Consider the following 14,691-nt stretch of genomic DNA (forward strand, 5'->3'; position numbering starts at 1 on the left):
GTTATAGAAAGACCTTCTCTTTCTTTTCCACGCCCAAGAGGGGGGTGCCCAGCTCTTCCCACCCTCCGTTCCCCCAGTTAGCCCTCTGGAATGGACTGAATCCTACTCCTGTCCCCGTCCACATGTAGAGTTCTAACTCCAAATGGGATGTCAGAGGTGGGGACTTAGGGAGTACTCAAATGTAGACGAGCCCATGGGGTGGAGCTGCCATGACGAGGTGAGTGTGTTTATCAGACAGCCCGGCCCACTGCCTTGGAGTCCACGGGAGGAAGGTGCCCCCCGCGGCTGGCGGGCAAGAGAGCCCTCAGCAGAGCCAAATCCCGCGGCACTTGATCTTGGCCTTCCAGGCTCCACAACTGTGGGAAATGAATGTCCGTTGTGTGAGTCACCAGTGGTATTTTTAAAGATTTATTTATCTATGCTTACAGAACTGGGGTACAGGCCAGAGGTGTGGTGGGTGAGAGGATTTACTAGGGACACAGTGGGGAACTGAACAGGCAGATGGACTGAAATCCACTGCTGAGGGGAGCAGCTGGTGGACAAGGAGAGGTCTGCTGCACCATGTGGGTCAGCTCCCTGGTGGGGGATAGAACTCAGGCTGCTGTGCTTTCTGAGAGCCTCATAGTGTGGTGCTTTAACCCGTTGTGCCACCAGGGAGAACCCCGCCAGTGGTATTTTTATGGCAGCCTGGGGTGACGAAGACTCCCTTAGACCCAGTGGGCAATTCACCTGTAGGAGTGTATGCAGACCTAGCACCCCCGTTCTGAGCCTGCTGCTTCTCGGAGGAGGGAGTAACTGAGTGCTGCTCGGTGTTCCTCGAGGTTATGCCACTGTATTCTGCCTGGCTTGTTTCACTTGGCCTTCCATGTGGTTTCCAAGGGCAGGATTTTCTGTCTTTCTCATGGCTAAAATAATATTTTGATTTTATCTATACGTGTGTTATGTAACATTTCCATGCACCCATTCACTGATGGACACCGAGGCATCTCCCTATCTGGAGTACCGACTGTAATGCCAGAGTGAGCATGAGGGTGCAGGTGTCTTTACATTTGCTCTGTCTGTTTACCCAGAAGTGGTATGATATTATCACATGATAATTCTACTTGTAAATTTTTGCGGAATTTCCATATTGTTTTCCACAGTGGCTGCACCAATTTACATACCCACCAACAACATACAAGGGTTTTCTTCTCTCTACATCTTCACAACATTGCTGTGCCTTATCTTTTGATTTACTAACGTTTTGATGATACCCAAACAGGTGTGAGGCTCCATCTCAGGGTGGATTTAATCTGTATTTCCTTGATAATCAATGATGTTCAGAACATTTCCCGTACCTGGTGGCCATTTGAATGTCTTCTTCAGCAAATTGTCTATTCATTTCCTCTGCCAGTTTTTAAAAATTGGGCTGTTTGCTTTTTTCTTTTGAATTGTATGAGTTCTTTATATATTTTGGACATTAACCCTTCATTAGTTGTATCGCTTACGAGCATTTCCCCCCATTCCATAGGCCGCCTTTGGACTGTGGCTTCCTTTGCCAGCAGACACTTTTCAGTTTGAGGCAGTGCTTTTGTTTGTTTGTTTTTCTTTTGTTGCTTGCTTGGTGTCCTACACCATTTTTTGTTCCTTGTGCTGGATCAAGCTAAGCCAAGAACTGGTCAGTCCAGAAGTCCCCTTCTTCTGGAAAGATCTATGGTTTCGGGTTTCTTACCTTGGTCTTGTCTAGGTTTTGTTATTTGTTTGGAGGTTCTCACTAGCCGGCAGGACCAGTTTTGAGGTAATTCTTTTAGGTACTTATGCAGCATCATTAAAAAAAACTAATCATGATGATTTTCAACTGAGTATATGTTCTAAGGCTAAAGCATTTCCTCTTTAATAAGTTGTTTCTCTGGCAGCTACAAAAACTAATCCAAAAGATTAGCAGAAATAGCTGTTTGCTAAAGAACTTGAAGCTGGGAAATGCAGGCACTACATCTGGTCAGTGAACCTCTCTGGGATGAGCGAAGAAGAAAAATGGAGCTGTACGGCTTGAGTTTGATGCCCAGCCAGCTGACCCACGTGGCGCAGCAGACGTCTCCTGCTCCCCTCAGCAGTGTACTTCAGTAAATTTGCCTGTTCTGCATCCTGTTCTGTCTTTGGTAAACTCTCTCACTGTCCCCCACACTCTGGCCTACACCCCACTTCCTCTACACAAAAATTAAAAGAGAAAGATTCAAGGCTGCAGTGGGCATCTACGAGCAGTGAAGTGATTACCGGTACCAAGACTTTTTTAATTAAAAAAATTTAAAAATATATTCATTATCTCACCCCTCCTTTTCGTACAATGTACCGCTTCCCCGGGACATTCCCACACCAAGTCATCCGCGCACTGTCACTATAGTCCCTTGTGCTCTTCCCTCCTCTGTTCTGGTGTTCTGGTCCTTCTCCCTCCTCCAAGACTTCTTCTTTTTATAATACTATAATAGTTTATTTTTACATCATTTTGTGCCTTTTTCCATCTTAATCCCCGTGGGCTTCCCATCACCAAATCACCCTGTGCCATCACCATAGTCCAGTGCATTTCCCTCCCCCCACTGTTTTTGATCCCGCTCCCCACACCACCCCTGTAAAATGTCTCTGGCATATAGTTGTTCATTATTATTATTACTTTCTCCCCTGATCCTTTATACTCCTGCTCTGAGTGAAACCATCTGGTATTTTTCCTTTTCTTTCTGGCTTATTTCATTAAGCGTGATCTTCTCCAGCTCCATCCACGTTGCTGCAAAAGCCATGTGTTTATTTTTTTGGTTGCTGAGTAATATTCCATTGTGTGTATGGACCACATCTTTTTAATCCAGTCATCTCCTTTTGGGCATTTGGGTTGATTCCATGCAAGACTTCTTTTTTTTTTAGCTAGAAAGTTTGTCTTCATCAATGATAACAGGCATATATCTGACTCCCAAAAGCACCCTCCAAAGTTTAAAGACATGGTTTAGTAACTGTACCTGCTGCTGCAGCTCCATGGGGTTGATCCATTTCTGTCTGTAGGAATCATCTTGCCCAGGGGCCATCGACCCAATATATTTTCTGGTGGGGGACACAACCTGGAACCACAGGCCCAGAGTCAGTCTTCATCTTAAATATTACAGGTAAACAGGAACTTCCTACAGGGAAGTGCTTGCACTTTAAACACAAAGGCACCCTTAAAATAATGATGTTAAGTGAAATAAGTTGGACATGAAAGGACAAATACTGCCTGATTCCAATTATTTGAGAACCCAGACTACTCTCTTTTATAGAGACAAAAGTAGAAGGTGGTGGCTGGGGCCGGGGCAGAGGGTGGGGAGTTAGTGTGCATGGGCGCAGAGCTTCAGTCTGGGGAGATGAGAAGTTCTGGAGCTGAATGGGAGTGATGGCTGCACAGCAGTGTGAACATACTAAATATCCCTGGCTGTCCACTTCAAAACAGTTCAAGTGGTAGATTTTATGTATATTTCACCACCAAGAAAAATTCAGTGCCCACTGATTCTCCTCACCCGAGCCCTACACCATTAACTGGTAGGAAGCTCCGTGGGCAGGGCCTCCGTGGAAGACTTCAAGGGCAGTCAGAGCAGGCGAATTTCGTCCCCACTGCTTACTGCTGCGTGGCCCTGGCAGGACAGTGAGCCTCTGACCCTCCATCGCCATCTTTATGGAACATTAGTGATGTCTATGACGCCTAGCTCCTGGGGCGTGTCACCAGGCTAGAACGGGCAGGGACTTTGTCCTGTGCCTGCTCACCATGGGCACCAGACAACAGATGCAGTTAGGAATAGCCAGTGCCTTCTCCATCTAAACACTAGGTAATGATGGTTTGAAAAGGATAGCTAGCTCAAAAAATGTCAAAAAACTTTTTTAAAATTAAAGAATTTGGTTAAAATAAATGAGGCTGATTTTCATGTGTGTATGGGGGTCACTGAGAAGGGTTGATGGCTAAAATTCATATCTGGTTATTGCCATGATTATTGGCATTGGTGGTTAAAGATGAAATACTCTGAGGGGACTGTTGTGATGGGTCCTCGAGGATGAGAGTCAGAAGTATTGAAATAAGTATGTTCTGTGTAGACCCATTTAAAGGGTAGAAATAAAACATATGTGCATTTGGTCAACCAACAGTATCTGAGTGCCTTCTAGTGTGAGGGATGGATTGTCATGTCAAGATGCAGGTGGCCTCGCTCCACCCCTCCCCGGCCATGGGCCCTGTAGAGGAGAAGAACTTGGAACTCCTCCTAAGTGGGCCTGAAGATCTACTGAACTTTTTTGGACAGCAATTATAAGGTCTGCTGGGGAACCCCAAAACTAGCACATAGGTTTTTGGCCAAGTTATTAGTGCCCATGCTTTTTTAAAAAAGATTTATTTATTTAAGCGTACAGAACTGGGGTGCAGGCCGGAGGTGCAGGGATGGTGAGAGGCTTCACTAGATACAGTGTGGGGAGCAGAACAGGCAGATCAATGAAGTACACTGCTGAAGGGAGCAGCGGGCGGGTCAGGAGAGGTCTGCAGCCGCCATGTGGGCTCCTCCCAGCCCGGGATCAAACTTGCACTGAAGTGGCTGCGGCTTGCGGCTGCTGTCGCAACCCATTGCGCCATCAGGAGGACCAGTGCCGAGCTTTCTGCTCACCAGAATTCAAATTTCTTGGCTCCTTTGATCTGACCAGTTACTTTAGCAAACAGAACTCCACTTTTAGTCAACTATCCATGTCAGTATGTAGCTATCTCATTTTGCATTCCAAATAAGACGAGACATTGGAAGAAATAAGTTAACCTGAATTTTCATGTCTGATAGAATTATAGAATTATCTAGGGATAAAGCCATGTGTTTAATATTAGTCTGGGAGGGTTGAGGTTCAAGCACCTGCCTTCCTCAAATAGCTTTTTCCTGTCACAAAGCATCTTTTCAATTGATCATGATACTCAGATTCATTTGCTTATCAAATTATTTCTCCTTACATTGTTTGAAAATTTTTTATTGAGGTGACATTTACATAACTGACATTTCATGTAAATGGAAAATATTACATGTAACCTTTTGTGATTGTTCCTGTCAACTAAAATAATATTGAGGGTTAGCTACTCTGTGGAGGATTTCATTGTTGTTTATGGATGAATTCCTTTTATGGACATATCACAGTTTATCTATTTATCTGTTAGTGCACATTTGGGTTTTATATAATCATGATGGGTACAGTTGGCCCTTGGGATCATGTAATAATGGCAGACATTAGTCAGAAGGCCCTTATTTTGCATCATTTCCTTCTTTGTTTGCCAGGACACATTTCATACAAAATTAAATGATTAAAACTCAAGTCCTGAATCTGGAGTTGATCCCTTTTGGGGACTCCCATTATTTTAGGATTCATTTTTAACAACCAAAAACACATTCACTGTCACATCAATGCTTTTGTATTTTATTCTAAACCATGCAAAACACTTACATTGTTCCAAGCTTTCTCTAATGCAGTAGTATAAACTGTGCTGATGGTTCTTAAATTCCACTGGTCACAAGAATCACAAGAAAAACTAGAAATGCTGTTGGCCAGGTCCTGTCCCCAGAAAGCCTGATTTAGAAAGTCTGTTGCAGCCCAGAAATCTTCATCTTTTCGTGAACCTCAAGCCATTTATAGACAATATTTTTTGAAATAGGTAATACATATGTTATTCAATAATATTCAAGAAAAATCAATCAAATTGGATGATGCACCCTTTTTTGACATAACAAGATATGTTTGAAACAATACATTAAAATCCCAAAGAATCCATTACCATAAAGTGTATGTTAAATGAAAATGGAAGAAATATTTTTAAATGTTTGATAAAAGTAGGTTTTGTTAATTAAAAAGAACTTTATAGCTGCCCCATGTGTTTTTTTAATTAAAAAATAATAGAGTCACAGGCAGTCATAAAAGTTCAGAGAGATTTCTAAGACTCTGCCTTCAGCTTTGTCCAATATTAACATCTTGCAAAACTAGCACCATATTTACTATTATATGTAATATATTGAATACATATAGACACATATAAGTATTAGACATAATCTATGTATTCGATATAATATAGGTCTATTTGATATACGTTCTGGTAACCAGGAAATTGACATTGATGTAATCTAGAGAGCTGATTCAGTGTTCACCAGTTTAACTCATTTGTGGTTATAACACTGCGATTTTATCATTTATGTACATTTATATAACTATGGTGACATTTAAGCTAGAGAGCTATTCTGTCACCACAAGTGTCATGTGTGATCTGTTTCGTGCCACACCTTCTCTGCAGCCTGTCCCTAACCCTGGCAACCACTGGCCCTAACCTGTTTTCTGTCTCTGCTGTAATGGAGTCATACTATGGGTGACGTTTTGACATTGACTTTTTTCACTCTTCATACATAATTCCCTGAGATTCATGTAAGTCATTGTACTGTGTTGACAGTTTATTCCATTTATTGTTGCAGATTACTCTGTGGATATAGATATCACAACTTGTTTAGCTGCTCACCAGTTCAAGAACATCTTTGTGGTTTCCAGTTTGATCTATCACCAATAGCACACTCAGAAACAGGTTTTTTGTTTGTTTTGTATGTTTGAAGGTACAGGCCAGAGGTGCAGGGGCGGTGAGAGGATTCACCAGAGACAGAGCGGGGAGCAGAACAGGCAGACTGACAAAGTACACTGCTGAGGGGAGCAGCGGGTGGGTCAGGAGAGGTTTGTCATGCCATGTGGGTCAGCTCCCTGGCTAGGGATTGAACTTGTGCTGCAGTGGCTTCAGAGAGCTTCATAATGTGGTGCTTTAACCTGTTGCACCACCAGAGAGAGCCCACCACCCTACATTTTTAAGTGTCCAGTTCAGTGGCATTAAGTACATGACTCTGTTATATAATCACCACCATCATCCATCTGTAGGTCTTCATTTTCCCAGCTGCAACTCTGTCCCCATTGATTACTCTAGGAATCTCATGCAAGTGTAGTCATACAGTGACTAAATTTTGTGTGTGTGTGATTGTTTTATTTCACTGAACATGATGTTCTCCATGTTTATCCATTTTGTAGTAAGTGTCTGAATTTCCTTCTTTTTTAAGGCTGAATAATATTCTACTGTATGGCCAGGCTGCATGCTGTTTATCCATTCAGCTGTGATGGACACTTGTGCTGCTTCTGTTTTTGTTTTTTTTTTTTTTTTTTGCCATTGTGAATAACGCCTTGTCTTCTTCTCACATTGTGTAGGCTTTGATCCATGAGGGAGGGATAATCACCATTGATCACTGTTTCACTTTGCATGTCTAAGACAGCCTGGTGTACATAGGTGCTCAACAGAGTATTCACTAAGTGAATGAATGAATGAACGTACATGTTCCTCTTTGCCTTTTGCTATTGTTTGAGGCAAGGCAGCTGGGGGCTGGGTCCAGTAGGCTCTCTAGCATATGAGTTAGAGCCTATAAGCTAGATTTGCCCAGCTCTCACCTGCTTACTACTCTCTGCTCGCTGGGCCAGGCTTGTTCTCTCTCTGTCACTTCATTTACTCTTTCATTGAATAAATATTCATTTTGCTCCTATTACATGCTAGGCCCTGAGCCAGACATGAGCCATGGTGGTGAGCAAAGCCAGACCCAGTCCCTGCTTTTATGAGCTCTAATCGGGGACACCCAGAGACATCAGGCAAATAATCACCCAGACTCCTTGTGGAAGCAAGCCATGGGAGGTCTGTCTCCTCTGTGCCTTCCCACTACTCTCAAGTGGCCTACCTGGTTTTCCCTGTTGAGTTGGGAAAATTCTTTATATACTGTACATCCAAGTCCTTAGTTAGCTATATATTTGCAATATATAGCTTGGTCTTTGATGGGTCTTTTTTTTTTTTTAAAGACTTATTTATTTATGCAGAAAGAACTGGAGTACAGGCCAGAGGTGTGGGGTGGTGAGAGGATTCACCAGAGACAGAGTGGGGAGCTGAACAGGCAGATGGATGAAGTACACTGCTGAGGGGAGCCTGGGGCAAGACAAGGGAGGTCTGCTGCGCCATGTGGGTCACCTCCCTGGCCGGGGATCTACTTGTGCTGAAGTGGCTGGGGCCAGCTTCATAATGCTGCACTTTAACTGGCTGCGCCACCAGGGAGGGCCCTGATTGCTCTTTTTACCCTCTCATCAGAATCTTTTGCAGAGCAAATGTGTTTAACTTTTTCTTTTCACCATTAAGAACTTTTTTTTTCTTATGTCATTGCTCGCTTTTGTACGGTAATTGGTTTCACCCCATAGCTCTTCCACCACTGCATTGCCTGTGAGCCATCATCTGCGGCCCCTTGTGCCCTCCCCTCCTTCCCTTGATGTATATATGCCTCACATCAAGGGTCAGCTTGCTGGATTTGTCTTTTTCTTGACCTTTTCTTTAGTGTCCCTATACTCCACATATAAGAGAACCCATCTGATATTTATCTTTTTCCTTCTGACTTGCAAATGTTTTTAATTTTAATGAGGCTTCATGTATCAGAGTTTCCCAGGATGGCTATGTGACCGTAGGGTTGTTGTTACTGTTGTAAAATACACATGACATAAAAGTGGCATTAACTCTTTCCCCACATTGTATAATCCCTGCTACTGTCTAGTTCCAGAATGTTTTATGGATTTGCCAACTCTGCACATTTCATAGGTAAATGGAATCATACACTATGTGGCCTTTTCAGTCTGGCTCCTTTCACTTGACAGCATGATTTCTGGCCAGACTCATGACTCTGCAGGGACAGCCTGCTTTCCCGTCGGGCCCTCCATCGGCCGAACTCCCATCACGTCAGTGCTTTCGGTCCTCAGTTTTCCTCCTGGCCCATTTGCCCAGCACAGTCCCATCCTCTCCAGTGCCCTCCTGACAGCAAGCAGGTATTCCCTGCACTCGGTGCTCAGTTCTTCCTCTCCCTCTCCTCCATTCCCTCTTCCAGACATTCTCTCCTTTCTGGCCCTCAGGCCACTTCTAGTCCAGACATCTGGCTCTGTCCTGGGCGTTTTGCAGGGTTCTGACCGTGGCTTCACCTCATTGACACTACACCACAAATGCCTGCTCCTGCCCGCACTTCCCCTCTTTCTCCTCCAACTTGTTGTCCTTGGTTGCTTTTCCCATCATTCATCCCTCAACAACCACCTACAACTGCAGAATGGATAAGAAATAGACTTCAGGACCAGGACACCTGAGTGTGGGTCTTTTGCTCATTGCTGTGCTTGGACAAGCCCCTCAACCTAGGGGAGCCTCAGTTTCCTCATCTGTGAAATGAGGTGATAACACCTGCTTGGTGGTCTTTGTAAGAGTTCAGTTAGCGGGGTAGAGGTGCTTAGCTCAATGACTGGCACTTGGTGCATTTAACAAAGATGGCGGCCACATGCTCTTATAGAGATGGAGTGTAAACTCACCCCCACCTTGGATCTGGGCAGAGTTGACTCATTTGTAATTGATGAAATTTGACATAAATGACTCCAGGACCAGCTCATGAAAGGCCAGCTCTTACCTTGCTCATGGGAGTGCTTGTGCTTGGAGCCCTGAGTCACTGCCTGGTCAGAGGCCTCACATGAGGCCAGCTGCCATACTGTGAGGAAGCCCAGGCTAGCAGGAGGTGTCCAGCTGACAGCTCCATCTGAGGTACCAGCTAAACCCCAGCAAAAAATGCCAAATAGGTGAGTGGGATGTCTCCAAATGATTCTAGTACAGCCTTTGTGTTTCTGCAGACTTTGAATCTCTCCAGACTTTGAATCTCTCCAGCTGGAGCCTCATGGAAGAGGGACAGGCCATCCTCAGTGTGCTCGGTATTAACACCTCAGCATAATAAAATGAACTTCGGGTCTGGAGGCACCACCGCAGTAGTGATTAGGACAAACACGTTGATGCTGTCTTACCAAGTCAGGCTCCTTTCTGGGTCTGAGCTGGCCAGCTTCTCCCTGTGCATCTCCACCTCCACCTCCACTGTCTTAGCCTGGCCCTTATCTTTTATCAGCACTGAATTCCAAGCTTATTTTTCTGCCTCTTGACTTTACCCTCCAAACCTTCCTTCCCCCACACTGATCTTTCTAAAATGCACACATGACCCAATCACTTCACCCAATCCTTACCCAAGGAGCAACTCTTAGTCATTTAATTAAGTCTCGGGAAGTGAATCACAGCATGAAGCGATTCATAATTCAGAGAAATGTAAGTCATATGAAGAGGTTCTTCACCTCACTTTATCCCAGTTCACTTCAGCCCTGCCTGGAAATAAAAAGAGAATGTGGTAATGTTCAGAGCGATTGATATTTTTGGAAACAGAAAGTAGGTTCTTTACTTGGGAATCATGTCACTAGTCAGAGTCCACCCATATATGAAAAATTACATTAAAGTCCTGTCAGGCCGTGCGAATTCTAGATATAAAGGTTAAATATGATATATACTTAACTTAGTAATTTCATCGTGTATAAAGAACAAAATTTTCCAACATGATTTTCAACCACGCGGCAGCTCTTAAGTGGGTCAACAACCCAGCGTGAGGCCTTGGCCGGATGCTGGGACACCAGAGCCCAGATGCAGCTCAGGTATTTGGGGTCTGTGTGAATAATTGCCTCACGGGACTTGCTAACCCATTTCCTCCAATTCACCTTTCAAGTGAGTTTGACAAAAAAAACAGATAAAACTTTGACATAAAATGGGATGTGTGCTTCTTGGCAAGAATGTTGTAAAGACCGTCACTCTTCTGAGGTTGGTCCTTAACAGATCCTTTGGGATCAGGGACCCCACTCGGTACCACTTCAAGTTATAATCGTTTCAAACTCAGGTGGCAGGACCTTACTCTTGTGAGTCCATAGGTGGCCAAGATCACTTTGGAAAATGTATAACATTTCATATTAAACTGAGCAAATAATAAAAAAAACCTTCAAAGTGGGAAAATGGAAATGACAAGTTTTAAAAATATCTCATGTATCTTAACCATGAAGCTTTGCCTTGAATATGGCTCCTTGCCACCATCATTTTTCAGAACTAAAGTCTCTTGTATAAAGCTGAAAATTCTTATGTTGAAAGGCACTTCCTTCTGCTATTTTATCACCTTCCTGGTTTTGTCTAATCTCACCCAGATTACAGTTGTATTTCTTAGGCTTTTTAATGTGCGTATTAAAATTTCAAACACAGAGTCTTTGTTCTGCAGCCGACTTTTCGTGCAGTTTAGCCATACTTTGGGACTCCTACAAAGAATGTTTTGCTTAAAATAGTCTTATGTCTCTAAACCGACTTTGTCATGTCCAACTTCTAAAATTTTCATGCATTCTGGTGAGGTATTTTATTTAGAGAGCATTTTGCTTTAATTAAGCCCATCTTAAGAGACATTTGGCTTTTGCCAAGAATGTGCTTTCTTCCTTACAAATCAGTTATATTTATAACATTCATAAACTAAGTTATTAGCAAAGGCAAAAATTGAGCTGAACTGTGGCTGTGTCTTCTAAGTTCATGGGGATTTAAGGAGAATAAGACCAGGCTTGGCCAAATGCAATGACAAATCAAGATACTGTGAACATATATGGGCTTTAATTTCAATCATTTTTTTTCCCTAAATGCTGAATTTTAAAATGTCTTCTAGAACAATTTCTCAGCTCTGTATAGAAAGCAGAGGGTAGGTTGCTATATTTGTGAACACTGATGTGTTTTATTCTTTAATACGTGCCAGAGAAAAGCTGCAGTGAAAACTCCAATCTTCCTTTGTTTAATTAGACTGCATTTAAAAAACTAAAGTTTATCTTTTCCTGAATATTATAATACTTATTCTCATTATAGAACACATAGAAATACAGAAAAATAGAGAAAGGAAAATTAGAGTTATATGTAATAAAACCTCTTATTAAAAGGTAACCAATATTTGCATTTGGCCTGTTTTGTTGGTAATATTATCTCAATAGCATATATAACTTTTCTTCTTATGTGGTTAGGATTGTATCTTATAGGTAATTAAAAAAAAAGATTTCTTTGTTTATGCATATAAGAACTGGGGTACAGGCTAGAGGGGTGTGGGGGGGGTGAGAGGATTCACCAGAGTCAGAGAGGGAAGCAGACAGCTAGATCCACTTGGAACACACTGCTGAGGGGAGCAGCGAGCAGCAGGCAGGTCCAGAGAGGTCAGCTGCACCATGTTGGATCAGTTTCCTGGCCGGAGATCGAACTTGGGCTGCAGTGGCTGGGGGTAGCTTCCTAGTGCTGTGCTTCAACTCCTTGTGCCACTAGGGAGGGTCTTTAGAGATGATTTTTTATTCTGCCTTTTTATCATGATAAAAATTACATCTGGCTCTCCCTGGTGGTGCAGCGGGTTAAAGCACTGCACTGAGAAGCTGAAACCACTTCCGCATGAGTTCGATTCCCGCCTGCCCGGAGGTGACCACATGGCGTGGCAGACCTCTCCTGACCCGCCCACTGCTCTCTTCAGCAGTGTACTTCGTTGATCTGCCTGTTCTGCTCCCCACTCTGTCTCTGGTGAAGTCTTTCGCCACCCCTGAGTCTCTGACCTGTACCCCAGTTCTGTATGCACAAATAAATAAATATTAAAAAAAAATTACATCTCAACATTTCAGTGGCATTAATTCTACTCCCTGTCAACCATCACCACCTCCATCTCCTGGGCCTTCCCTCTCCCCAACTCAGCACCCACAGAACAGCCATTCCCCAGGCCTAGCACCCACCCTCTGTCTCTACGGTTTTCTTATCCTGCTTTCTGTTTCATCTGTATTTTACTATTTTTTAAAACATGATTTATTTATTTATGCATACAAGAGCTGGGGTACAGGCCCGAGGTGGGAGGGAGAGGATTCACCAGAGACAGAGTAGGTAGCAGAACAGGCAGACCAAATGAAATACATGGCTGAGGGGAGCAGTGGGTGAGACAGGAGAGGCCTGCTGCGCCATGCTTGTCAGCTCCCTGGCCGGGGATCCAATTCGTGCTGCAGTGGCTGCCAAGAGCTTCATAGTGCTGAGACTTAACCCCTGTTTTTCTGTCTTACTAAGATTTTTTTATGGCTGTTGTATGGGTTTGCATATTGACTTGTTAAGCTGTACACCTACTGTTGAGTTCTAGCCTTTTTAAGGTACTTTTCCATACAGATAATACTTTCACTAGTACTGGGGACATAAAACGTGATGTGTACTTCTGTATCATTAGGGTGTATTCTGAGAAGGGGGAGCGAGGGGTGGAAGAGTGTCAACCTTTGGAAGGTGTTTTAAAGACACCATCAATTTATTCTTTCTAAAGGCCTTATCCCTTCACTCTGGCCCTTTGCACACTTGACTGTCTACCCTGCCATACCTTGTCCAGCACAGCTTAATCTGTTTTCTTTTTTGCTAATTTAATTGCTGGTGAGGTTGAAGTTTTCCCCACATTCATGTAATCTTTATTAGAGTTTGTGGTTATAACTGTTCTATTTTATTTTTAGTTTTTGTTGTTTTTACTGTGCCTGGTTTGTAAATTAAACTTTCCTAAAGGTATGCATATAGAAAAAAAATATATATATACAAGGTTCATGATATACAAACCCATGATTTCAGGCATACCCAGGGGGTCATGGAAAGTACTCCCTGAGGATAAGGGGGGATGATGTACTCAATAAATTGATCTCCTTGCTATTGCAGTGGTATTCTTTGGGAATTGATTTTTTCATCATAAAATGTGATAGTCTTAGAGATGGGTGGAATCTTGGTAAGTTAAACCATACCTGCTACAGAAATACCCCTTCAATTGTTATATTTAAAGCAGGTATTAGTTCATGATTGTTCATTTAAGTCCAAAGAAGTGACTCTCCAGAATTGCTCTCTTCCCACCAATTCTGAGAGGACTTTCCAGCAATATTGTCTCTATAGGAATCAAACAAAAATGTGACACTGAATCCGGGACATTCCAGCTCTGGAAGCTGGAAGTCTAAGGTCAAGACGCCCCACAGGTTTGTATCTGGGGAGAGGTCAGAGGTCACTTCCTGGTTCATAGATGGCCATCTCCTTGCTATGGACTCAAAAGGCAGAAGAGGGAAAGTTTTTAAAATCATTTCATTAGCTCTTGTGAATGAGCTGTTTGTATTCAGTTTATTACTTTGGGGGTAAAAAGACAGCAAAAGCCAAGCATGCTGAGACGGAGCTGCTTTTATAAGTAATTCCAAGATGCCCTGACTTTTGGGATAACTGTTGATTTTCAGTCCTGCACATTCAGACAAGTCACAGCAGATTTCACATGCAGGCGTCATAGGCCGTCTTCACACACCTGATCCACTTGCTTCATATCTTGGTAGGCGGAGCCATGAGTCTTGAACTGTGACGACGGGTGGCTAAAGTCCTCCCTGGGCCTCCCCAGGGATTCCTCATCCTAAAACCCACTGAAATCAAAACATGCTCTTAAGGTGCAGTGGCTACTGCTACTGAGGTGGAAAGTATTAAGTATACAGTAGGCACATAATAATTGCTGATATTCCGAACTGGTGATGGCAGTTTTTGGAGATTAGTAAGAGTAGAGCTTCAAGTAGTAAAATTGTTCTTCCTCATAAATCAATTATGAAGAGGGAGATACGGTATTCTTATAACCAGACCACCCTTCATTGTTTCGAGAATGACCAACGTCCCACACACTAGCACGAACGTGCACATCAGTTAGGCATTTGGAGAAATCGAAACAGCTTCCTTCTGTTTGTTTTTCATAATAGCTAACACATACC

The sequence above is a fragment of the Condylura cristata genome, unplaced genomic scaffold (assembly GCF_000260355.1).
Source record: "Condylura cristata isolate star-nosed mole 26May11 unplaced genomic scaffold, ConCri1.0 scaffold00032, whole genome shotgun sequence".
Classification (NCBI taxonomy): Eukaryota; Metazoa; Chordata; class Mammalia; order Eulipotyphla; family Talpidae; genus Condylura; species Condylura cristata.